Raw genomic sequence first — 24,276 nt, forward strand, 5'->3', positions numbered from 1 at the left:
GGCCGCTGAGCCTGCGCATCCGGAGCCTGTGCGCCGCAACGGGAGAGGCCACAACAGTGAGAGGCCCGCGTACCGCAAAAAAAAAAAAAAAAAGAAAATTAAATGAAATTAAAGAGCACCAAAATAGAGATTTTTAACTTTTAATTTTTTCACATGACATTTAAAAATATATTAGATATTGGAAAAATATTTTATGTAGTTCATTTGATTATGACAAAAACTCTTAGCCTTAAATAACAAAGAAGAGAAACAAACTATCAAAAACCTGCATGATCCCAACGTTAGTGAAAACCACTTAGATTTACTTGGCTTCTTGAAAAGAGGCCCAGGATTCTGTCTAGCACTGCTCTGTTCAATCTAATGCGGGAGATACAATCAGATAAACAGAACGAAAAGTGTGGGAGGGATGGGGAGGGACGAGAAATGCCTTCTCTCATTTCATAACAGATTAGTGAAACTCCAGCTACTAAGGCAATGCCTTTGTGGGTGGGGCTGAGGAAAATAGAAGGTGCCACCTGCCGATGCAGAGCAGGGGCGGGAAGGACAAAATGTGAATGAATTGGAGCATAGGGACAGTGATAGAGAAGGCCTGCGAGTCAAGGCTGCTCCACTGGAGGCCCTGCATTTGTGCTGACCGCTGTCCCCTGTCCCCAGGGAGAGGAGCCCAGATTCAGTCGGGCGAGGGATACAGATCCACGATTGAGATGAAGGAGGATATGAATAAATGGGACAAGGGCATTGGCAAGTGGTTAAAATGATGACTAGATGTAAGCTTAGAAAATATTCGATGAATGAATATCCTAATGCAGGAAGAGTAAAGCTGAAATCAGAGTAAGGTATGAGCCTGTGCCTCTGATATTCTCTGTTGGCTCCCTCTTGGCACTGGCTTTCTGGAAACCAGGGTTCAAGACCTGGCGTTGTCGTTACCTGGTAATGCAAAGGGGACCGTTCCTTTTGACTGGGCTATAGTTTCTTCTCCAAACTAGGGAGCATTAGTCCCTCAAGGAGCATTTGGAAATTTGTGGGCATGTTTTCTCGGTAGTCACCATGCCCATTGGGGTGCTACTGGCCACAGCCCTCTAAAACATGGGACAGTCTGCACCATGAAAAATTGTCCTACCCAGTAATGACCCCTTTGAAAAAAAAGTCATGCCAGGTCTGAGTTCCCTGTAAGCACTATATATTAACTTTATCTGGTTTTCTGTATATGCAGTTTGACTTTGACAAGCTTTGACTTATATTGAAACATTATTTGTACTTTAATTATATGAAGGATTTTATGCATTTCTCTGAATGGTGTTATGTGCTTCTCAGGTATTTGATTAGAGATGCAATTTTCCATAAGAAAATTGTTTTTTCATAAAAGTTTAATTTGGTTTATATGTGTATATATTTATTGCACAGATTTTTTTTTCTAGGAATGTAATCTGCTCTCACAGTAAGTAAATTAATATTTTTGAGATACCTTGTGGTATAGCCTCAGAGAGTTGAGTGTGAAAAGAAGAAGCCTAGCAGAAATTGAATTTAGCATTACTTGATTAATGTTTGTGGATGAATGTTTCTAAAGTTAGAGAGTATTGATTCTGAATGTATTGTTAATTGCATAAGAAGCATATGTCTCAAGAAGAGTAATTTAATATTTTAAGCCCATTTTCTTCAATGTGTTCTCTAAACTGTCATAAGTGAAATTAATACCATGGCAACCTGACAGAACTTTATATCTGATGGGAACTTAAAAGAAAATCCTATTTGAAAAGAAAGGTGTGGACTTTTTTGTCCACATGCACTTTCTGGTTAGACTGAGAAAGGAATGTTTTCTCGAAAGTGTTCCTTTCCTAATGTGTTCTGTGTCCCATCTGACTTTGGGACCATTAAATGCTGCATGGAAAGCTAAAGCTATTTACATGAATGAATGGGGTTAGGGGATCATATATAAAGCTGAGGCATTCTGCAAGGAAGCTTTGTGGTGACTATGAAAACAAATGTCCCAGTGGTAGTGAGATAGTGATGGAGACAATGAAAATGGTCATCCCAGACAGCTAATTAAATTTTGATCTATAACCTTAGTGGTCTTTTCTGAAACATAAAGATGGGCTTTTGGTTTTTACACGGGCCTCTCACTGTCGTGGCCTCTCCCGTTGCGGAGCACAGGCTCCGGACGCGCAGGCTCAGCGGCCCAGCCGCTCCGCGGCATGTGGGATCCTCCCGGACCGGGGCACGAACCCGCGTCCCCTGCATCGGCAGGCGGACTCTCAACCACTGCGCCACCAGGGAAGCCCGGCTCTTGGTTTTTTAATAAACTTACATTTTGATAAAATTTCCTTTTTTTAACGAGGTAAATTTCCTGTCTGAATGCAGTTATTCATTTATTATTTATATCTTTCATTCAATAAACACGTATTCTGTACCTAAGTCTATAGTCTCACTTTTCACTTTGCCAGTCAGATTTATGGTTGAGATTTTCAAAAGGAATTGTAACACACTCACACGCACACGCACATACACACACACACACACATATTCCCTCTTTGCCCCTGACACGCCCATGCCCTCCAGCTATCCTATTCCCTCAAACAATGTATATTTTTCCAAGTTGTCTTCTTACCCCGTGTTCTAACTCACCTGCCGCTCACTTTTCAACACTTTGCACCCATCACTTTCTAGAAGCTGTTCTCCTGCTACATGGGGAGCCCTCTCCTCTTCCTTCATCTTCTTTGTCCTCCCATTGACACTGGACACTGTTTCCATTGGCCGGTTCTCCCTTTCTGCCTGCAGCCCTTGCTGGCCGTCTTGGTTCTCTCCTTGGCTGCTTCTCTTAGTCTCTCTGATGGGTTTCTCTCCCTATGCCTGCCCATCAAATGCACATAATCCTCACGACTCTGTCTGTGGGTCTTTTTTCTTTTTCAGGCACTCAAGCTGCACATGTTTACTGAGTAACTATCAAATGGCCTGCAGTGAGGGAGGGGATAGAGATTCCCCGAGGAGCAAGTCACTCATGAGTCCTGTCATTGAGGATTTTACTGTCTAGCGATGGAAGGAGAGGTAGTTGGAGGAAGAGTTAAATGCCAGCACTCTCCAAGCCACTTAGAATGGATTTTGATTGGGCAGGAGTGATATTGGGGGGGCACAGAGGAGAGTCATAAACACAGATGTGGGAGTCAGGTCAGTAAAACTTCCTTCAAGAAGTGGCATCTACACTAAGGCCTGTTGGATAGTACTAGTTATCAGGTGAGGGGAAGGAGGATGTGAGAGAGTACTCCAAGCAGAGGGAAACACGTGAACAGAGGCATAAAGGTGTGTGCTTTGTTCAAGGAACCACACAAATAGTACAGCATGGTTGAGACAGGGAGTGGTAAATATGATCATGGCTTGGGAGGCAAATGTGGGCTAGTTCATTAGGGGCCCTCCACACCGTATTAAGGTGCTCGCTTGTGCCTTAACCCAAAGGCAGTGAAGAATTTCTGAACTATTTTAAGTAAAGATGATGAGAGTTAATTTTAGAAAAATTACTCTCCTGCCAGAAAACAAATGTGAGAAATCAAGACTAGCAGCAAAAATAAAATTGGGGAAATTATAGAGAAATGATGGTAACCCGATGAGGGTAGTGGCTGTGACATTGGGGAGAAGCAGTTTGAATGTATTGTTTTGGAGCTAAGGTAAACTAGACTCTCTCCAAGGAAGAGGGAGATACTGGCTTGAGTGGATGGATGGTGGTATCATTGATGAACTAGATCTGCAGGTCTGAGGGGTTGGTCATTTGGAGCCATCCAGATACTATATGCATATGGGACAACTGTCCAGGTGGATGTTTCTAATAGGCAGTGAGATATGGGCAGTGGTGGTCAATAAGAACGGCAGGGTCTAGTTCTTAGGTAACAGAATATAGAACAGCAAGCAAAGGAAGAGAGTATAATTTTTGTTGTTGTTGTTTTGTTTTGTTTTATCTTTTCCCCCTTGGGTTTTTTAAAATTTTCTTCTGAATTTTTAGATGTGACCTATCCTCGGCACATCTATCAAGTCATAAAACCGTTTTACTTGATATTTATTTGCAGTTTTCTACACTATATTGAGCAGATAAACATTTCACTGTTTTATAAATTATCATACTGTTTAACCATATCACGATCACTTAGGACTTGCTTCCTTCCCCAGGGACCTAATTTTAAACAGTGGCACTACTTCTTAGAGAAATATTCTGATGTTGAGCCAATATGGGAAAGAACAAACTTGACCCGTCTTGTATATTTTATTTGGTGCTATGTTATAAATAAAATGTTTGTTTTTGTTTTTTTTGGCTACACCACGCAGTTTATGGGATCTCAGTTCCCCAGCCAGGTATTGAACCCAGACCATGGCAGTGAAAGCCCGGCATCCTAACCACTAGGGACCAGGGAACTCCCGATGTTTCCTTAATGAGGTTGTTCCCGAACTAATTACACAATTTATAAGATCTCAAGGCTTCTAGTAACAAAATTAAAAGTAAATTCTGGAAACGGCTTGTTCTTTCTGTGTCCTGAGGTGCTTTGCCTCACCATCCCTCATAATTTACAGTCAACATCTCATCCAGTTGGAATATATTTGTACATTGGGTGACTGTGATAGAAGAGAATGAATTTCCTGAGAGGGGAAAATAGAAATGCCTTCAAAAGCAAGATTTATTTCAATGGTTTCATACAGTTGTGAGCCAGGGCACATGTGTTTTTAGTATCATACCAAATCAGAACAGAAATATTTATAATATGTCAAGTAAATGAGATTATGGGAAAAGATGGCTATTTGTACCTAAGAGTTGTTTTCTCAAGGTTCTTTTATGATAGTCATTTTTAAACAGATGAAAAAATTTAAGTATGTTTATGCTATTTTAAAACCTTTCTTCCTCCTCATGATGCATACATAGTAAACAATACTTTTTACAAATAGTTGGGAGAAATAATGGTTTAGACCCTAATTCACTGCTGGGACGTGAGAGGCCTTGTTCTTGAGGCAGTACTGACAAGAAAATGCTATGAGATGATTTAGCATGAGAAAAGCTGGCATATTTTAAGTCTTTACTGTATTTTGAATATTTCACATACATTATTTGTAATCTTCTCTTCAGTGCTCCGAGAGGTGGGGAGATAAGGTAGCTTTGGTACCCCCCCCCTTCTTCTGGTATGTAGATCTCTCTGTCCATTGAGGCCCATCTCAAGTTCAAAGTTATTCTAGGGAAACTCTTCAACTTTTCCTGTGTCAGAGGGCAGAAACATAGTTATAATAGCAAACATAGAGCTTGCTGTGAGATAACAAGTATGCTGAACACTTTAATTAATATCTCACAACACCACTGTGAGGTTGACACTGTTATTATTTCCATTTTGTGGATGAGGAAACTGACACACAGGAGGGATTACCCACAGCTAAGGAAGTGCTAGAGCTGAATTTAAGATAAAAGTCTGCTTCCGGTGTCCACACTCTGCATTTTAGGAGTTCATAGATTCATATAGGGATTGCAGCCACAGTTCAAGTTCTAAGGATGTATTTTGCTCAACTGGCACAGTATTTTTAAAGAGAAGAGAATTTGAATTACCTGAACTCCCTTTCCAAATAACCATGAACCCCAGGACTCCCTATTATATTCTGTCTGGCTGCTTTATGAATTCTAGTTATCTGCCTGGTACTTGAGGGACTTGACTTAGTGGCCATGATATTGATGACCTTTGTGAAGTTCTGAATGCATTGTCAGCACACAGTAGGTGCTTAACTTCTTTTACTTGCCTTTTCCTTTTCCACATAAAGTTGTACTTGATTACTGTCCCTTCTCCTGGGGGTTTCATATTTCTGCACTTAATGTTTGTTGTCTTTCCATCCTTGTTGTCAACTCCCGGAGAGCAGGTGCTTCATCTTGTGTTGGGTATTTGTTCCCTTGCTGAGACTAAAGGACTTTAATTTCAACCTCCCAAGTGTAGAGGAAAAGATTAGGCATGCTTCTCAAATTCACTGGTTGTAAATAGTAAAGATAAAAAGTCATCAGATATTATTATAAATACACAGGACTAGTGTTCTTGGGGCTCTCAGCACAGTCAGCCCTCCGTGCTGTGTGTCAGACCACGCAATGGAGTTCTTGTTGCCCTTTAAGGGGGACAGAAACCAAGTATCCCTCATGTACTAAGGGGGGTGCTGATGGAGGCAATGCTGAGCCTTTAAAATAAATTAAGGAACTTTTAACATTTCAAGGAGGAAATTGGCAGTTTCCCAAGCGACATAATTACAAGACAGTGTGTAATGTGTAATTAAACTTAACTATGAAGCAAATGATTGCAATAAAGCTTGGTGGCACATCATTTTTTTGTTCCCGTAGTGCTGACACATCCTTCCCTCCCCTTGTCCCTGAAATGGCTTCAGCAGCGATTGCTCCTAATTTTTTTTAAATGAAATTATATGTTGCCAGTTAAACACACAGTTTCATGTAAAGGAACCTTTTTTTTTGTTTGAGTGACATTTTCCTTCTAGGTGATCTGGAGCACAGAATCCATAGAATAACAAGGACCTCAAGGCAAAGCCTTGTTGGGACTTTAAAATGAATCTTTGTCTAATAATTCATTTAAATACTTTATTCTTTACTTGTAATTTTTTTTTTCTTTCTTTGACCAAGGTCCACAGCTTGGAGGCTTGTTTTTATGTAGTTTTCTTTCATGTTTTAAAAATAGTGGCGTTAATTTTGTTGATTGTGAATAACCAAGCTGTTATTGCCAAACAATCAGGACCCCTTGAGAGTGTGAATATATGTGATTAGATTTTTACTAATTGCGCTGGCAAGCAGAATTTCTGACTTCGAAAACCAGTGATTTGAATGGAATGCTTCAGGCCTCAGGATGAGATCATTTTTCAGCATGAGCTTTGTTTTATCTCAGAAGACCCATCATCGGAGGGAGGGAAGGCAGGTTCCACATCCATTAATGACTGCTGGATATAACAGTGTTTATACTCTGAGTTCTCACCACCTGAGTTCGTTTGGTACTGGCTTCAGTGCCTGGAGTCTGAAGCAGGTCTAAAACATGGTAGTTACTTGTTTCATTCTCCTTTGCTACCAGCCCAAGCTGGGTATTAGGTTTAGAATTTTTTACTTAGCTATCTGAAGGGTTTTTTGTTTTGTTTCTGTTTTTTTAAACTTTAAAACACAGTGGGACTTTAAAACACATTGATGGATTGCTTGAGAAAAAGTGTAACCAACCAATAGAATGAACTATATGCAGTTGACACAGTGCAAACCTAGGCCCAGTGTGAATTACAAGGTTAGAAACTACAGACAGCCTTATGTGTGGATGACACTGTCCCTTGTTAGGGCACCAGCAAAACCCTTAGTCAACAGCCGCTATCCTGCGGTCTCTGTGTTAGACCCAGTAATATCTTCCCATTGTTTCTCCAAACTGATTCTTTCTCAGTCCACATTGTCCATTTTTTTGGTCTCACTAAATTAGTTAAACAAATAAACATTTATTGAGTACCTTCTCTGTGACAAGCTGCCTCCTTTCTGCTGTCATTGACCAAGCTTCCCCCTTTAATTGTGCATTTTCTTCCTTCATTGTGGAGGGCTCAGTAGCTGCTGTGCTGCAGGTTTACTGTGGCTTCTCCCCTTTCTGCTGTAACTGCTGTGCCGTGTTGTAGAGCAGAAGTTCCAAGAGCTGCCCTTCACAGCTGCCTGTCCCTTTAAGAGGGGAAAGATTTCTGGGAATCCCCTCTCTTCTGTATGTCTCGAACTGGAAGGTGTTATAGACCTCACTGGCTTTTTAATTATTTCTAAATAATGGACATCATTTTTTAGAGCACTTTTACGTTTACAGAAAAATTCAGCAGAAAGTACAGAGGGTTCCCACATATCCCCTTTCGTCCCTCTCCCACACACAGTTTCCCACATTATTAGCATCTTGCATTAATGTGGTACTTTGTTTGATTTAATGAAACCAATAACCTACAGTCTTGCTATAATTGCCTGTTAGTTACAGGAGGTTTTTTTGTTGTTGTTCCTTTGAAATTTTCTAGATAAACAATCATGTCATCTGTGCACCAATAATTTTATTTCTTCCTTCCCAATCGCTGTACTTTTTATATCCTTTTCTTATCTTATTGCATTAGCTAGGACTTCCAATAAGAAGTTGAATAGTAGTAGTAAGAAGGACTATCCAGATATTAGGGGGAAAGAGTCAAGTTTTTCACCATTAAGTATGATGTTAGCTGTAGAGTTTATAGGTGTTCTTTATCAAGTTGATGAACCTCAGTATTAGTTTGCTAGGACTGTCATAACAAAGCACTATGGACTGGGTGGCTCAGAGAATAGAAATATATCCTTTAACAGTTCTGGAGGCTAGAAGTTTGAGATCAAGGTGCCTGCAGGGTTGGCTCCTCCTGAGGCCTCTCTCCTTGGTTTGCAGGCAGCTGCCTACTTGCTGTGTCCTCACGTGGTCATCTTGCTGTGCACTCACATCCCTGGTGTCTCTTTCTCTTCTTATAGGGGCATCAGTCATATTGAATTAGGGCTTCATGCTGATGGCCTCATTTTAAATTACTTGCCTCTTTAAAAGCTCTGTCTCCCAATACAGTCACATCATGGGAGACTGAGGGTTGGACCTTAAACATACAGATTTTGGGGGGACACAGATCAGTTCATAGCATTCTATCTACCTTGAACATCCCAGGTGATTCCAACCTCTGGGCCTGGTACAGGCATACCTCATTTTATTGCTCTTCACAGATATTGTGTTTTATTACCAGTTGAAAGTTTGTGGCAACCCTGTATTGAGCAAGTCTATTGAACAGCATCTGTTCGCTCTGTGTTTCTTTGTCACATTTTGGTAATTCTTGCAATATTTCAAGCTTTTTAATTATTATTATATTTGTCATGGTCATCTGTGATCAGTGATTTTTGATGTTACTATTATAATTGTTTTGGGGCACCACGAACTGCACCGGTATAAGATGGTGAACTTGATAAACACGTGTATTCTGACTGCTCCACCGACTGACCATTCACCCATCTCTTTTCCTCTTCTTGGGCCTCCCTATTCCGTGAGACACAACAATATTGAAATTAGGCCAGTTAATAACCCTACAATGCCCTCTAAGTGTTTAAGTGAAAGGAAGAGTCTCATGTCTCTCACGTTAAATCAAAAGCTAGAGATGACTAAGCTTGGTGAGAAAGCCATGTGGAAAGTCAAGACAGGCTGAAAGCTAGGCCTCTTGCACCAAACAGCAAGTTGTAAATGCAAAGGAAAACTTCTTGAAGGAAATAAAACTACAACTCCAGTGGACACACATATGATAAGAAAGTGAAACAGCCTTACTGCTGATATGAATAAAGTTTTAGTGGTCTGGATAGAAGATTAAACCAGTGACAACATTCTATTAAGCCAAAGCCTAATCCATAGTAAGGCCCTAACTTTCTTCAGTTCTGTGAAGGCTGAGAGGGTGAGGAAGCTGCAGAAGAAAAGTTTGAAGCTACCAGAGTTTGCTTCATGAGGTTTAAGGCAAGAAGCCGTCTCCATAACATCAGCGTGCAAGGTAAAGCAGCAAGTGCTGATGTAGAAGCTGCAGCAAGTTATCCAGAAGATTTAGCTAAGATAATGAATGAAGGTGACTCTACCAAACAACAGATTTTCAGCGTAGACAAAATAGCCTTCTATTGGAAGAAGATGTCATCTAGGACTTTCATAGTTAGAAAAGAGAAGTCAATGCCTGGTTTCAAACTTCAAAGGACAGGCTGACTCTCTTGTTAGGGACTAATGCAGCTGGTGATTTTAAGTTGAAGCCAATGCTTATTTACCATTATGAAAATCCTAGGGCCCTTAAGAATTATGCTAAGTTGACTCTGCCTGTGTTCTATAAATGGAAGAAAAAACCGGGATGGCAGCATATCTGTTTACAGCATGGTCTCCTGACTATTTTAAGCTCACTGTTGACACCTACTGCTCAGAAAAAAACGTTCATTTCGAAATATTTCTGCTTATCGACACTGCACCTGGTCACCCAAGAATTCTGTTGGAGATTAATGTTTTTTTCATGCGTGCTAACACAACATCCATTCTGCACCCCATGGATTAAGGGGTAATTTCCATTTTCAAGTCCTGCTGTTCAAGAACTACATTCTTGTGAGGCTATAGCTGCCATAGATAGTGATTCCTCTGATGGATCTGGGCAAAGTAAACTGAAAAGTTTCTGCAAAGGATTTGCCATTCTAGATACCATTAAGAACATTGTGATTCATGGGAAGAGGTCAAAATGTCAACATTAACAGGAGTTTGGAAGAAGCTGATTCCAGCCTTCATGCATGACTTTGAGGGGTTCAAGACTTCCGTGGAGGGGCTTCCCTGGTGGCGCAGTGGTTGCGCGTCCGCCTGCCGATGCAGGGGAACCGGGTTCGCACCCCGGTCCGGGAGGATCCCACATGCCGCGGAGCGGCTGGGCCCGTGAGCCATGGCCGCTGAGCCTGCGCGTCCGGAGCCTGTGCTCCGCAACGGGAGAGGCCACAACAGCGGGAGGCCCGCATACCACAAAAAAAAAAAAAAAAAAAAAAAAAAAGGAGACTTCAGTGGAGGAAGTAACTGCAGACGTGGTGGAATCAACAGGAGAACTAGAATTAGACATGGAGCCTGAAGATGTGACTGAATTGCTGCAATCTCATGATAAAACTTTAGCAGATGAGGAGTTACTTCTTATGGATGAGCAAAGAAAGTAGTTTCTTGAGGTGGAATCTATTCCTGATGAAGATGCTGTGAAGATTATTGAAAAGACAATATAGGATTTAGAATATTACATAAACTTAATTGATAAAGCAGTGGCAGGGTTTGATAGAACTGACTCCAATTTTGAAAGAAGTTCTACTGTGAGTGAAACGCTATCAGACAGCATTGCATGGTACAGAGAAATCATTCATGAAAGGAAGAATCAATCAATGGGGCCAATTTCATTGTTGTCTCATTTTAAGAAATTATCACAGTCACCCCAACCTTCACAACACCACCCTGATCAGTCAGCAGCCATCAACATCGAGGCAAGACCCTCCACCAACAAAAAGATTAGGCAAGACCCTCCACCAACAAAAAGATTAGGCTCAGATGCTGGTGAAGCCCCAGATGCTGGTCAGCATTTTTTAGCAGTAGAGTGTTTTTTAATTAAAGATGACATTGTTTTGCACACTTAATAGACTGCAGTATAGTGTAAACATAACTTTTATATGCACTGGGAAACCAAAAAATTTGTGTGACTCACTTTATTTTGATATTCGCTTTATTGCAGTGGTTTGGAACCAAACCTATAATATCTCCAAGGTATATCTGTACTTGCCTCTTCCTCTCCAGGGAATCTGCTCCCCAGTTAGCCAGGGAGCTTCTTCCCTCGCTTGCTCTAGGCTCAGGGTGGCCTTTCTTCACCAGCAAATATAAAGCCGTAATTTCATCCCTTTACTCCCTGTCCATCTTACCTCTTTTGTTTTGCTCCAAATGTAATGCTTGTTTACATACACTAAATTTACCTTTGTGTCTATTTCCTGTTTACCTGTACAAGTGTGTAAGCTCCATGAGGGCAGGGACTGTGTACTGCATCTCTCCTGTGCCCCAGTGCCAGTGCAGTGGCAGACACACAGAAGGCACTCAGCACATATCTTAAATCGGTATCTGAATTGAGTGCATTCTGGTGTTCTGCCTTCTGGCCGGGTCGCCAGTCACCCCAAGGTAAAATACCACAGAACATGTTTTTATCTGGAATATGCTATAATCTCCCTGACTGCAGCTGTCCTTCTGGCCTTTGTCCATTCTGGCATGGAAACCAAATTAGCAGTTATATTGGTGTGGCCCAAAATGGGCTTGCCCCAGATATGCTGAATGCTTATACTTGGGTGAATCACTGCTGACTTTCATTTTTAAATTGTATTCATGTGACCAGAGTCCAGCCAGTATTAGCAATCTGCCTACCAAATCAGAAGGCAATTTGTATTGGTATAATAGAATTTAGGTGGTAGTGTTCCTGAATGTTTCATTGTATTCTGTAAAAATAGTTTACCCGTTAAGAACTAGGCAGTACACCTGGTACACCCAGGGGTGTTTGACACTGTCAGGTAACTTTATTTTTACCTTGACCTTAATTTTATCGACTTTTCCTCTGCCTTGGTAAAACCCAAGATTCCAAAATTTAGTATAAATCATAAATCATCGACAATATTTTTCTTACATTTGATAGAGCAACTGAAACACAGTTAGTAACATATATAACAGCCCTAACAACTAATTTGTCTCTGGCTGGTTTATCAAATGCTATTCTGTACATAAGTACAAGCGTCCTTGAACTTGGTGGCTTTTAGAAGACCCTGATATATGTCATTCATACCTGTCTACAAACTTGTGATTACCAATATCAGGAAAGTCAGTTTGACTGAACTTTCATTTATTGAATGGTGATGCTTTTGTGCCACAGGGCTCTTGCACATGCTGTTCCTGTTGTCTCAGCCCCCCTTTTCTCTGCCCATACTTACTTGCCCACGTAACTCTCATTCATTCTTTAGGACTTCATCCTGAAGGCTCCTCTTTTATTGCTTTTCTTTCCTTGTTACTTCCTTTATAGCACTGACTCAACTTGGAATTATATAATTACATGTTTTATTATTTGATCATTATTTCTCTCAAACATGACATTTTTGAGCAGGGACCTTTTTCCTCTTTTTTTTTTTTTTTTTTTGGTCTTTTATCCTCACTGTCTGGCACTGGGACATTTAAATTATTTGCTAAATGAAAGATTAAAGAGTTGATATGTCGAATCCCTGACCAGTGTTACTTCTCTCTTTTCCCCTCGGAAGTCCTTCATGGCCATATGTGATATTTGTCAGAGAATCAAAACTGAAATCAGACTTGGAAGAAATCTGCCTTTCAATGGGTGGATCACTGAAATGGCCACAGTTTGTTAGGACTGATGAGCACATGGTATCAAGCCTCACCTAAAATCTCAGTTATGAAAGCCGTGAGAATAAGTATATGTTACATGAGTAGACAAGGGTTCTGTATAAGAAAATGACTAAGAGAACCTGCCCTCATTCACGCAAACCCAGATTCTGGGTCCCCCTTCATGGTAACAGGAGGGTGAGGAGTGGAGCATGAGGGGTATGTGGAGGGCACATTCCTTTGCTATGGAAGTTGGCTTCCTATCATCTCAGACAATTTTTCCTGCTGGTTTTCATTCTCAGCATTACAGGAAGTGTTTATAGCAAATAATTGCCAAGTGTTTTCCATAAACATACAACTAAGGACATTTTCCCCACATTCCAACTCTGTAAATGTTTGTTTTCCCAATCCACAAAGAAGGTGAGTATGCAGTTTCCTTAAGCAGGCCTTTGATATGTGGGCTTTGGCCCAGAGAGAATTCCCTTCTGAGTTTGTCCTTCATCTGGCCATGTTGTCCCTGCACAAGCAGTAGACTCAGAGAGTTTCTAAGTGAGTTTTCCTCCACAGCCTGGATTCCTAGCCACATGGCTGGACTCCAGGTAACTTCTGGGTCCTGAGCACCCCCTCAGTGAAGGACAGGGTGAGGTCAGAGGTTGCCGGGAGCATCACAGAAGTCATTGCTTCTGATAAAATCCACAGGGAAATACAATGGGGAATGTGGATGACAAGGGATAAGGAGGTAATTGGAACTCAGGATGCACGTGAATGTATATAAATCATAGATTATGGAAATTATCATATTAAAACCAGGCAAGGGACTTCCCTGCTGGCACAGTGGTTAAGAATCTGCCTGCCAATGCAGGGGACACAGGTTCGAGCCCTGGTCTGGGAAGATCCCACATGCCACGGAGCAACTAAGCCCGTGCGCCACGACTACTGAGCCTACGCTCTAGAGCCCACGCGCCACAACTACTGAAGCCCGCGCGCCTAGAGCCCGTGCCCCTCAACAAGAGGAGCCACCGCAATGAGAAGCCCGCGCACTGCAACGAAGAGTAGCCCCCGCTCGCCGCAACTAGAGAAACCCCATGCGCAGCAGTGAAGACCCAATGCAGCCAAAAAAAACCAGGCAAGCTAGTGTTCATTGTTCATTAATAAGCGCCTAGTGTATGCTGCGGTGTAGGGAATTCACAGGTGACTGAGATACGGTTCCTGACCTCAAGGACTCACCCTCACCAGGGGAAGTAAGACACATGTATTTCACCACAATTTGGAGCAGAAAGTGAGAATTGCTGTGAGAAAGATACAGATAAAGGACTGTGGGTTTTTAGACAAAGGAATTGCATTAGGTTTTATGAAGAAAGTGACACTGGCTTGGGGCCAAAAGAGAAGGACAATTTAGACAGGCACGGGAGGAGAGGTAGGGGTGGACGGGTGTCAGGGGAAGCAATTCCCATAGAAGGAACCACATGTGGACCTACCCCTGTAGGAGGGCTGTCTCACAGCAGAGATCTCTCGTTTGGCAGAATTCGCCAAAATTTGGGATGCTTATATAGAATTAGATATAATGAGATAAATTCCTTTTAAAAAGCGAGATTTAATAGAAGAAAGATTTCCTTTTCACATGGCTTTAACTTGAAGTAAAGCAATGTATGGCTTAATTTCTTAATTAGGTTTCAATAAATAATTTTTCCATTGTAGCTAATTTAATATGTGTAAAATTGGAAAATTGACATTTTTTTGTTTGAAAAGGTTTCTGCAAAGGCAGATTATTACTGTCCAGAAGAGGGTGATGGAAAATATTTCTCTCTTCCTCACCTTTTCATCCCCTCATGTCCATTCTCCCAAACCAGAGTGAATTTATAAATCTGTGAGCCAAGTGAGAAAATGAAAAAAAAGTCAGGTGTGATCTGATTTACAGGAATCCATTTTACCACTAGCTCTCCGAGAATGTGTTTGTTTAGTAAAGTGAGTTACATCCAAATATGTTTCAGACAAATATATGTGGAGTGTAACATAGCTTTAAGACTGCAATAACGGTTAAGACAAGTGGTGACAATTTCTCAGTAAGAAATCAGGCTTGAGAAACGTCAAGGCTAATTTTTCATCCAACGGTGACTGTCAGACAATGCCAAACATCTTGGTGTCTTTGTATTCCGTTGAAAGAGACAGGAGGCATTTGTATTCAGTAATGCGACGTTGAGTGAGTCAAAATTCTGACTTGTGATCGTGTGATTTATTGCTAATATTGCCCAAGATACAGAGGGGCTTCTCTGCCTTCATTCGGTATCCATTTCCCAGTTGCAATTAATCTTTATTACAGTCCATAGCTCACCTCTGGTTTGGAATGTTAAAAAGATGCCTCGGAAGAGAGTCTGGAATCAGTTTCTTCTCCTTCAAGTTTTACCCTCTTGATGAAGCTTAGCCTGCCTGCCCACTGCATTTCACATGAACCTTCATCCCAGAAAGTCGTACTTCCTTGTAAAAAATGCAAACAGTTTAGGACGCAGAAGAGGTACATAGCAAATGAAAGTCTGTCCGCCCTACAAATCCCATCCCCATATGTCTTCCAAATAGATTGCAAGCCCCTAAAGATGGTATTTTACTCATATGTGTATTTTTAGCCTCCAGCAAGTTACTTAGCAATAATCAAGGCTTAAAGAAATGCTTTGTTGGATAAATGAGTCAATCAAAGGGTGTGGAGGAGAGTGGGGCTAGAATTTCCGCGGTAGCTTTGTGGGAGTATAGTATTTTGCTTTTCAAGATGTGGTGCCTGGCCTAGCAGCATCAGCATCTTCCGGGATCTGGTTAGAAATGCAGGACCTCAGCCTTACCCCAGGCTACTGGATCAGAATCTGCATTTTAACAAGATCTTCAGGTGATCCGTGAGTGCTTTAAAGCTTGAGCCGACTTACGGTTGTCCTTTGTATATCTGCAATATAATTAAAATGTGAGCTTTCACAAATAAATGCAAGGAAAGGCATGTGATTTGCATTTAAGCAGTATGCAGTGGAGGCCTTATACATCAGTGTATACCGAAAGAATTTGTAAGGCCTTTATGCTTTACTCCCTGGGTGTGAAGCTGTCCTTGGGTGTGGCTGTCCTTGGGTGTCCTGTAGGACTGTCCTCCTGGGCCATTTCCAGACCGTCACCTCTAGGGCCCACATCTGGTCAGTCCTAAACCCCAGTTTGAAATAGACACATTTCACTTCACCCAAGAAACAGTTCAAACCACAGTGTAGAAATCACATAGAAACCTTGCTTGTTGACTCAGGATGCTGGCACATCACATTTAAGCTGCCAGACAGCAGGCATGTTATTCAATGTCCAAGGTATGGTTTCCTCATCTGTAACGTGTCCTGCTTTGATGACTTATGAGGACTAAAGGAGTTAAACATTTGAGAGTTTGCACATGGTAATCAGTCCATATGTATTCACTCTTTTTTTAATTGAGGCAAAATTCACACAACATAAAATTAACCATTTCAAGGTGAACTATTCAGCGACATTTGGTACATTCACGATATGTTGTGCAAATGTAACCTCTACCTAGTTCCAAGACATAAATTATCATCACCCTGAAAGGAAACCATGTACCCATTAAGCAGTTGTTCCCCATTCTCCATCCCCCCAACCCCTGGCCACTACCAATCTGCATTCTCTTTCTATGGATTTTAACTCTTACTAATGATATTTTTATTAGTCACAGAAAAAACAGACAAACAAACCAAAAAAACTCAGATTTATTTCTTCTTCTGTCTACTTTCATTGCTTTCCACGTCCTGAAAAACAGAAGGTTTGCTAATGATGGAAACTGGAAGTAGAGATGTGATATGACTTTAAAGTAGTGGTTCATAAAGTGTGGTCCCAAATTAGCAGCATCCACATTACCTGGGAACTTGTTAGAAATGCAGATTCTTGGGTTTGCCCCAGAACAGCTGAATCATGACTCTGGGGGCGGGGCCCAGCAATCTGTGTTTTAATAAGCTTCCAGATGATTCTAGTGCATGCTTCCGTTAGAGAACTGTTGCTTTAAATAAACCAGGTATTACCTCTCCAAGCCTCTAGGGATGCCTACAGGTGCCTTCACACACACCTGTACCATGCTTGGGCCCAGGAAGACATGTACTGGCCTAGGAGAGGAGGTCTTCCAGCCCTGTTTCTTTGATGCAGGCATCAGCTAGGGTATCTTTCCTGCTATACTCTGGCCTTCGGAACAGTCAACAGAGCTGTTGCCTAGGCTTCCTCCAGTGACATCAGGGTTACTGTGCAGGCAAAGGCACAAATACCAGTCATCCCTGCTGTTATTTAATTCTTTCCCCTCTTGGTGCTACTTCATACTCAAAGGGAGGACTTTTCAGCAGCGTGTGGATGTGATTGCTTGCTGTATTTCACACATCCTGCTTTTGTTGCACTATATCAAAGTGCAGGCAGCATTTCTTTTTGATTGATTAATGTTCAATTCGAGGTCTATTATGAACCTCCAGGCTTTAATTACTACACCATTACCCAGTCAGTTCCTTGCCATTTTATATTCATGGCCTATATTATGCCTCGGCATGTGCAATTGCCTAATTTTATTCTGGAAGAATTTCACCCCATTAGCTGGGTTTTATACCGTTCTTCTCATTTGTCCATATTGTTATTTATCTCCATTCCTTGTGTGTGCTTTCCACCTTATTTTTTCACCAGTTTGACCCTTTGTACATACTTTTTCTCCCTTTCCTGGGATGCATTGTTCTTTTGCCCTTGGAAACAGCTCTTCAAGTTTTTGCAAACTCTTCTCTGGGTGGTCTTTTCCCTGGTGATCTGTTACACTCACTCTTAACTGGTTGTTCCATCTGGATTGCTTGGTGTCACTGGCCCTTCCAAAGGCCTGGAGGCCCAGCTCTTCAGCCCTGGACATACCATGGACAGTGGTTTCTCTCTAAAGGGCCAATTAAGGATCAGGGAAGAAGCTTTTTTCTTTTTTAAAGACTATGCTGCTAAAAATAATTTTTAAAAGACCTCTAAAATGCCTTACTAACACTCCCTATCTCAATGCCCCCAGTGCCTCAGAAGAATTTAGAGTTTGGTTTGCTTGCTTTTATGTTTTCTTACGTTCCATCCCAGACCTGCTGAATCAAACTCTGGGGAGCAACCAGCAGTCTGGGTTTTATAAGCCCCCAGATGATTCTGATGCCCACTCTAGTTTGAGAGCCACTGTTCTAAAAAGATGCTGAAAGAAGTTCAGGAAACCCACCTAAGTCAGAAATAGTATTTATTCCACCTGAGTCCTTACTTTGCCAAAGAGCAAGATTAATAATTTCGATAGCAGTTGTGTTTGGTTTTTTGTTGTGTGTGGTTTTTATCAACATCTTTGCCCTAGAGTTTTAAGAATATTTCTGTAAATCAAGAGCTCATGTAATTATTATAACAATAGTAGATCAATCGTCTCCCCCATTGAGTATTTGAGATGTCTCAGGCACTAAGAGATCTTTACCTCCATTTTTTATTTTCATTTAATCTTTACAGCCCTTTGTAGGTTGGTATTCCTGTTCCCATTTTTATAGGTGGAAACTCAGGTTAAGGAATGTGTGTCAAGTCACCAAGTCTGTTAGATGTAGATCTAGGAAAATCATCTCTGTCCAAAGCCACATTATCCAGTCATCTGCTACCATGTTAAGGACTTTCCTGATCAAAGCTTTATTATTATTATTTCATCCTCTCCTTTTTCAGTAAGCGTAGGTATCATGTGTTTCAGTAGGAATCAGTAACCAGGAATGTGTGCTCTAGGGTTAGGCCACCTAAGTTCCTGAGCTGGGTGTGTTTATTTCTGTGCTATGTGAACCTTGGACAAATTATACAACATATTTTTGCTTCATTTTCTCCATCTGTAAAGTGGGATAGTGCAGTATTTCTGTCATGTGGTAGTACATGTACCTTAAATGAGATAATGACTGAAAACACTTAGAACGAGACCTGGGGAATAAATGCTCTTGATAAATATTAGCTGCGATTTCTCTTTCTCTGCCCTCTTGTCTGTGCCATTAAAGCTCTTTACTTTGGGGTTCACTATCCTTATCTGTGAAGGAGTGGTGGATCAGGTGGACTAACAGCCTGGAATTCTGATTTTTATCTGGTTTATTTTCCTGCTTGGCATACTTTCTATCATTTTAATGTTCTTTGTTCTCTGCCCACTTAAAATCATATTAAGGCTTGGGCATATTTATTTGATTTTAGGGACTTGCTCAATATTCATGATCACGATTAAGCTCTTGTGCAACCCCCTTGAGGCAGCTCAGTGCTCTTTCTAAAGCTTCTCTCTGGCTTTCTGAGACTAATCACCATTAGCATTAGTACCAAAGGGAACACAGAAGGTGACTCCCTCTTGGCCCCCAAGTCTCTGTGACAGGACCCCACTGTGGCCTTACACGTTGACTTCAGAAGATGTCTGTGTCTTGATGATGAGATCTAAGGGCTAACACTTCACTCTGGGGTGTTCCCTGATTCTGTTACTAATGTAAAAGTACCCCAGTGTTGGGGGTAGGGAGGGGGCTCATTGATAAAATAAAGGTTTTTATTTCTTATTTATTGGTTTAATATGGGAGACAACTGGCATCTCCTCTGGTGGGTCAAGAGACAAGTTTTAATAGAGCTTGGGGGGTTGACAAGACTCTGAGGATGGGCGTCCTATGGTGGCTGTAACTGTTTAGTATTAGGACTTTATTGCCAAAACTTTCAGGCTGTGACTTATTCTTTGGGGTCCTTGCTCATTCTCTGCACTTGTACAACCCCATATTCCTGTGGAAGATTCCTGCTTGGATATGAGCACATGGGACTTCCTATCTTGCATTTCTGGTGTAAGTAGGTGGTGACCATTTTTATGCTTCTCATGCTAGAATGATGGGAGAGCCTCTGCATTGCTTTCATCTGTCCCCAGAGGCCCGTCATCAAAGAGCCAGTCTCACTGCAGTCATGATTTTCATTTAGTTGCTGGTAAATATTGGCCAAGGGCCTCAAGGGAATAGGAAGAGGGAGGGCAATAAAGCGATAATAAACACCAACTCTGTCAAGTCTGCTTTAGGCATTTTGCCTTTGTTTTGTGATTTAGGATGCACAACAGTCCTATGAAGTGGGCTTTCTGGAATTTGTGTACAATTCACAAAAAGACAGAATGCCTCATGCAAGCTTACACTAGTTTGGCCCAGGCTCTCTATGTTATACACGCTTCCCGCAGCAGCTTTGGGTCAGAATTGGGGCGAGACGGACAATCCCTTCTCTTTGGAGAGAACATGGACCAGGTTCACATACTGTCCTTGCTGGTCTGTGAGGAGACCATTAAGCTTCACGTGACCGTCAGAGTCAAAGCAGCCTGAACAAGAAACCTCCACAGATGAGAGGAGATGGAAGAAGCCCTTGAGGCTCGGTCCAGGGCTGGCTACAGGGAAAGCAGAATGGACTGGACTCACCCCAGATGAGGAGAGCTTAAGAGAAAGTGGAGGAAGGTGTGACAAGGACAACCAACTGAATATAAGTCAGCAACATGATGCTGAAGCTAAGGGGCAAGTACTAGAGTATGGTTGGCCATGTACTTGGCACTTAATGGTAACTCCCAAGCCAGATAAGTTTGTCACCAATGGAGAAGAACTCAAAATGCATGGAAGTAAAGCCTGTGGAAACCCTCCACACAAAGTCATTAACCCTGAGCAATTGTTACTGACCCTTAGGGGATAAATGAGATAAGAGAGAACCTTATACCTTTGTCTAGAAGGGTCTGGGATTTATAAACCCACTTCAGTGAGATAGAGGAAATTGATCAAAGTTCCCTTAGCCTCTTGAGACATGAAATCCATTGAGTTTCATGGCAATGTGTATGTGAAGGCAGTTTGTAAAATATAATGGGGAAGGAAGAGATTTGGAAATTGAAGACCTTAAATATTGAATTCCAGGAGTGACTTAGGCTGTGATCTAAGCAGGTCACCTCTTCCTCTTGTTTTAACTTTTTAAGGGAATAATAATAATACCTGCCTTATCCATTTTATGGACTTGTTGGGGAATCAGTGGATAGAAAATACGTAAATATACTCTGTAAAGTTGAAGTATTTAATAAAATGTTTTTATACTTAATACTGCATAAATATCAAGTGTTCTATAAAATATGCAGATGGTTTCAACTACTTTTGGTATATGAAGTATTCTAAAATGAGTGATAATAGCAGTTTTTAATATGTACTCCATCCATCGAGGTTTCTGTTCCAGCATGTTTGCTTTTAAAACCAAAGTGAGGGGAAAAAATAAAGATGAAAAATATGCTTTGATATTTCCAGATAGAGCTCAAAATATCTCATGTAAACATGATTAATACCAGAATGTTGAAATTGAAAATAGATATATTAGTGTAGGTATTAAGTAAAAAAAAACCTACTACCTGTCTATACTATGTTGTCTAGTATAAGAATGATCTCTCACTGTAGTAATATCTTATTAGTAGCATTCATAACCATAGTCTTTTCTGAATATTTCTGTGACAGTGTTGACCTTAAAGCCCACACAGGCAACTTGAAAGATTTGTGTTGGCTTTGTCTAAAGAAACCAATCAAGAAGGAGAGTCTATTTCTCTTTAGGTGGGTAAATATAATAAGATGGATGGCACATTTTTTTTTAAAAAACAGATCTTTGTTCATAGGACTCTTTTTAAAATTATTTATTTATTTATTTCTGGCTGTGTTGGGTCTTTGTTGCTGCGTGCAGGCTTTCTCTAGTTGCGGTGAGTGGGGGCTACTGTTCGTTGTGGTGCGAGGGATTCCCATTGCGGTGGCTTCTCTTGTTGCAGAGCACGGGCTCTAGGCACACGGGCTTCAGTAGTTGCGTCATATTTATTAATTAAATTTATTTATTTTTGGCCGCACTGGGTCTTCGTTGCTGCGCGCGGCCTACGCTTCGTTGTGGTGCACAGGCTTCTCATTGAGGTGGCTTCTCCTTGTTGGGGAGCACGGGCTCTAGGCGCACGGACTTCAGTAGCTGAGGCACACGGGCTCAGTAGTTGTGGTTTGCGGGCCCTAGAGCGCAGGCTCAGTAGTTGTGGCGCACGGGCTTAGTTGCTCCGCATCATGTGGATCTTCCTGGACCAGGGCTCAAACCTGTGTCCCCTACATTGGCAGGCGGATTCTTAATCACTGTGCCACCAGGGTAGTCCCTAGAGATGGATGGTACATTAAAGAGTAAAGAGAAGGGCTTTTCAAAGCTGATTTATGTATTGGTTACTTAAATTACTGCTTAATTTAGTACCTGCTAATAAACAGTGCCTTGGAAATGTTTTCGGAACATTTATTGGCTGCAGTAATTCCACCTACAGTGTATTCAGATCACATCCTCATTAAATATTGATGCGCTCATGAAATGTTAATTGTTAACGTGAAATGCCAGGGAATGTCCTCGCTGGGAGCTGGGGGCTGGCTGAAGACTACCTGTCTCCTGTCTTTTCTTTATGTTCTGTCTTCTTGCTCTGTTTTCCCCACTCATTTCCCATCATCAGGAGATTCAGATTTGCTCCTTGACGGGGCAATCTCAGATACAAACATTTTCAAAGAGAAATAAAGATTCACTGATTGATGGGAACTTAGTTGTTCTTCCCTCCTGCTTTCCTGAACTGGAATTCCTGATTAGAACCAGAAAGGATTCTCCTAAAAGGAAGAGGGTGATTCAGGCTCAGTCGAATGAGACTATTCACGTTCAGGCACATTTCCAAAAGAGATCATGAAGAGGGGCAGAGGCTTTCAAGGACCCCAGCACTGGTCCTTCCTGCTTGGCAGGAGAAGGGATTTAGTTGGATTTTATGACCAGCTTTCTCAGAGGAAAAACAACCAACTCAGAACACGTATTGGCTAAAGAGACTGTAGGGAAGAATTTTATCATAAATCCCAAGGACAGCAAAGGCTAGGTTCATGCTGATATGCAATGCATAATTATTTATGTGAACATGTGCTGCAAACAGTTGACAGTTGACAGGCCCCACAAAATGGGATGGTTCATCGACTTCTTGGACAATCATAAGGGTGATAAAGCAACAATGATGAACTTTGAAAACTGCCCTGATTCAGCAAGTGGAACTGTTTAGGTTGTGATTAGGGTTAGGTATACGTGCAATGCTGGAAGGAACATCCCCAAATGGAAATGGTTGATTTGTTAGTGTGGTACTGTCAGCGCATACAATAATTATGTGTGTGTGTGTATGTGTGTGATATGTTACAGTGTTTGTGCGGATAACAATGGGAGCACATCTGTATCGAAAACCTACTCCTTTGGTTTTATTTTATTGATTGATTGATTGATTGATTGACTGATAGGTAAGGAGTGGATTTATTTAGAGAGAAACACACTCCACAGACAAAGTGTGGGCCATCTCAGAAGGCAAGAGGCCCCAGGGTATGGGGAGGTTAGTTTTTATAGGCTGGGTAATTTCTTTTTTTTTACTACCTAAATTTATTTATTTATTTAATACAGCAGGTTCTTATTAGATATCTATTTTATACACATTAGTGTATGTATGTCAATCCCAATCGCCCACTTCATCCCACCACCACCCCACCCCCACATTCCCCCTTGCTGTCCATACGTTTGTTCTCTACAGCAGTATCTCTATTTCTGCCTTGCAAACCAGTTCATCTGTACCATTATTCTAGATTCCACATATATGCGTTAATATACGATATTTGTTTTTCTCTATCTGACTTACTTCACTCTGTATGACAGTCTCTAGGTCCATCCACGTCTCTACAAATGACCCAATTTCATTCCTTTTTATGGCTGAGTAATATTCCATTGTATATATGTACCACACCTTCTTTATCCATTCGTCTGTTGATGGGCATTTAGGTTGCTTCCATGACCTGGCTATTGTAAACAGTGCTGCAATGAACATTGGGGTGCATGTGTCTTTTTGAATTATGGTTTTCTCTGGGTACATGTCCAGTAGTGGGATTGATGGGTCATATGTTAATTATTTTTAGTTTTTTAAGGAAACTCCATACTGTTCTCCATAGTGGTTGTATCAATTTAGATTACCACCAACAGTGCAGAGGGTTCCCTTTTCACCAAACCTTCTCCAGCATTTTTTGTTTGTAGATTTTCCGATGATGCCCATTCTATCTGGTGTGAGGTGATACCTCACTGTAATTTTGATTTGCGTTTCTCTAATAACTAGTGATGTTGAGCAGATTTTTATGTGTCTCTTTGCCATTTGTATGTCTTCTGGGAAGAAATGTCTATTTAGGTCTTCTGCCCATTTTTAGATTGAGTTCTTTGTTTTTTTAATATTGAGCTGTTTATATATTTTGGAGATTAATCCTTTGTCCATTGCTTCGTTTGCAAATATTTTCTCCCATTCTGAAGGCTG

The 24,276-nt window shown here is 41.2% G+C and overlaps 1 protein-coding gene across 16 annotated transcripts in view; it reads left to right on the forward strand.

Moving 5' to 3' along the window:
- Window positions 1-24,276, forward strand: part of ELMO1 (engulfment and cell motility 1) — a 557,053-nt gene that overhangs the window by 272,897 nt on the left and 259,880 nt on the right. The window contains exon 1 of one of the 16 annotated variants that reach the window (XM_028489887.2): window positions 21,421-21,505. The exons of the other annotated variants lie outside the window; for them this stretch is intronic. The gene's annotated coding sequence lies outside the window, so the exon portion shown is untranslated. Of the gene's footprint in view, window positions 1-21,420; window positions 21,506-24,276 lie in introns of those variants that run through there. 16 annotated transcript variants of the gene reach the window in all.

This window comes from Physeter macrocephalus, chromosome 5, assembly GCF_002837175.3.
Source record: "Physeter macrocephalus isolate SW-GA chromosome 5, ASM283717v5, whole genome shotgun sequence".
NCBI lineage: Eukaryota > Metazoa > Chordata > Mammalia > Artiodactyla > Physeteridae > Physeter > Physeter macrocephalus.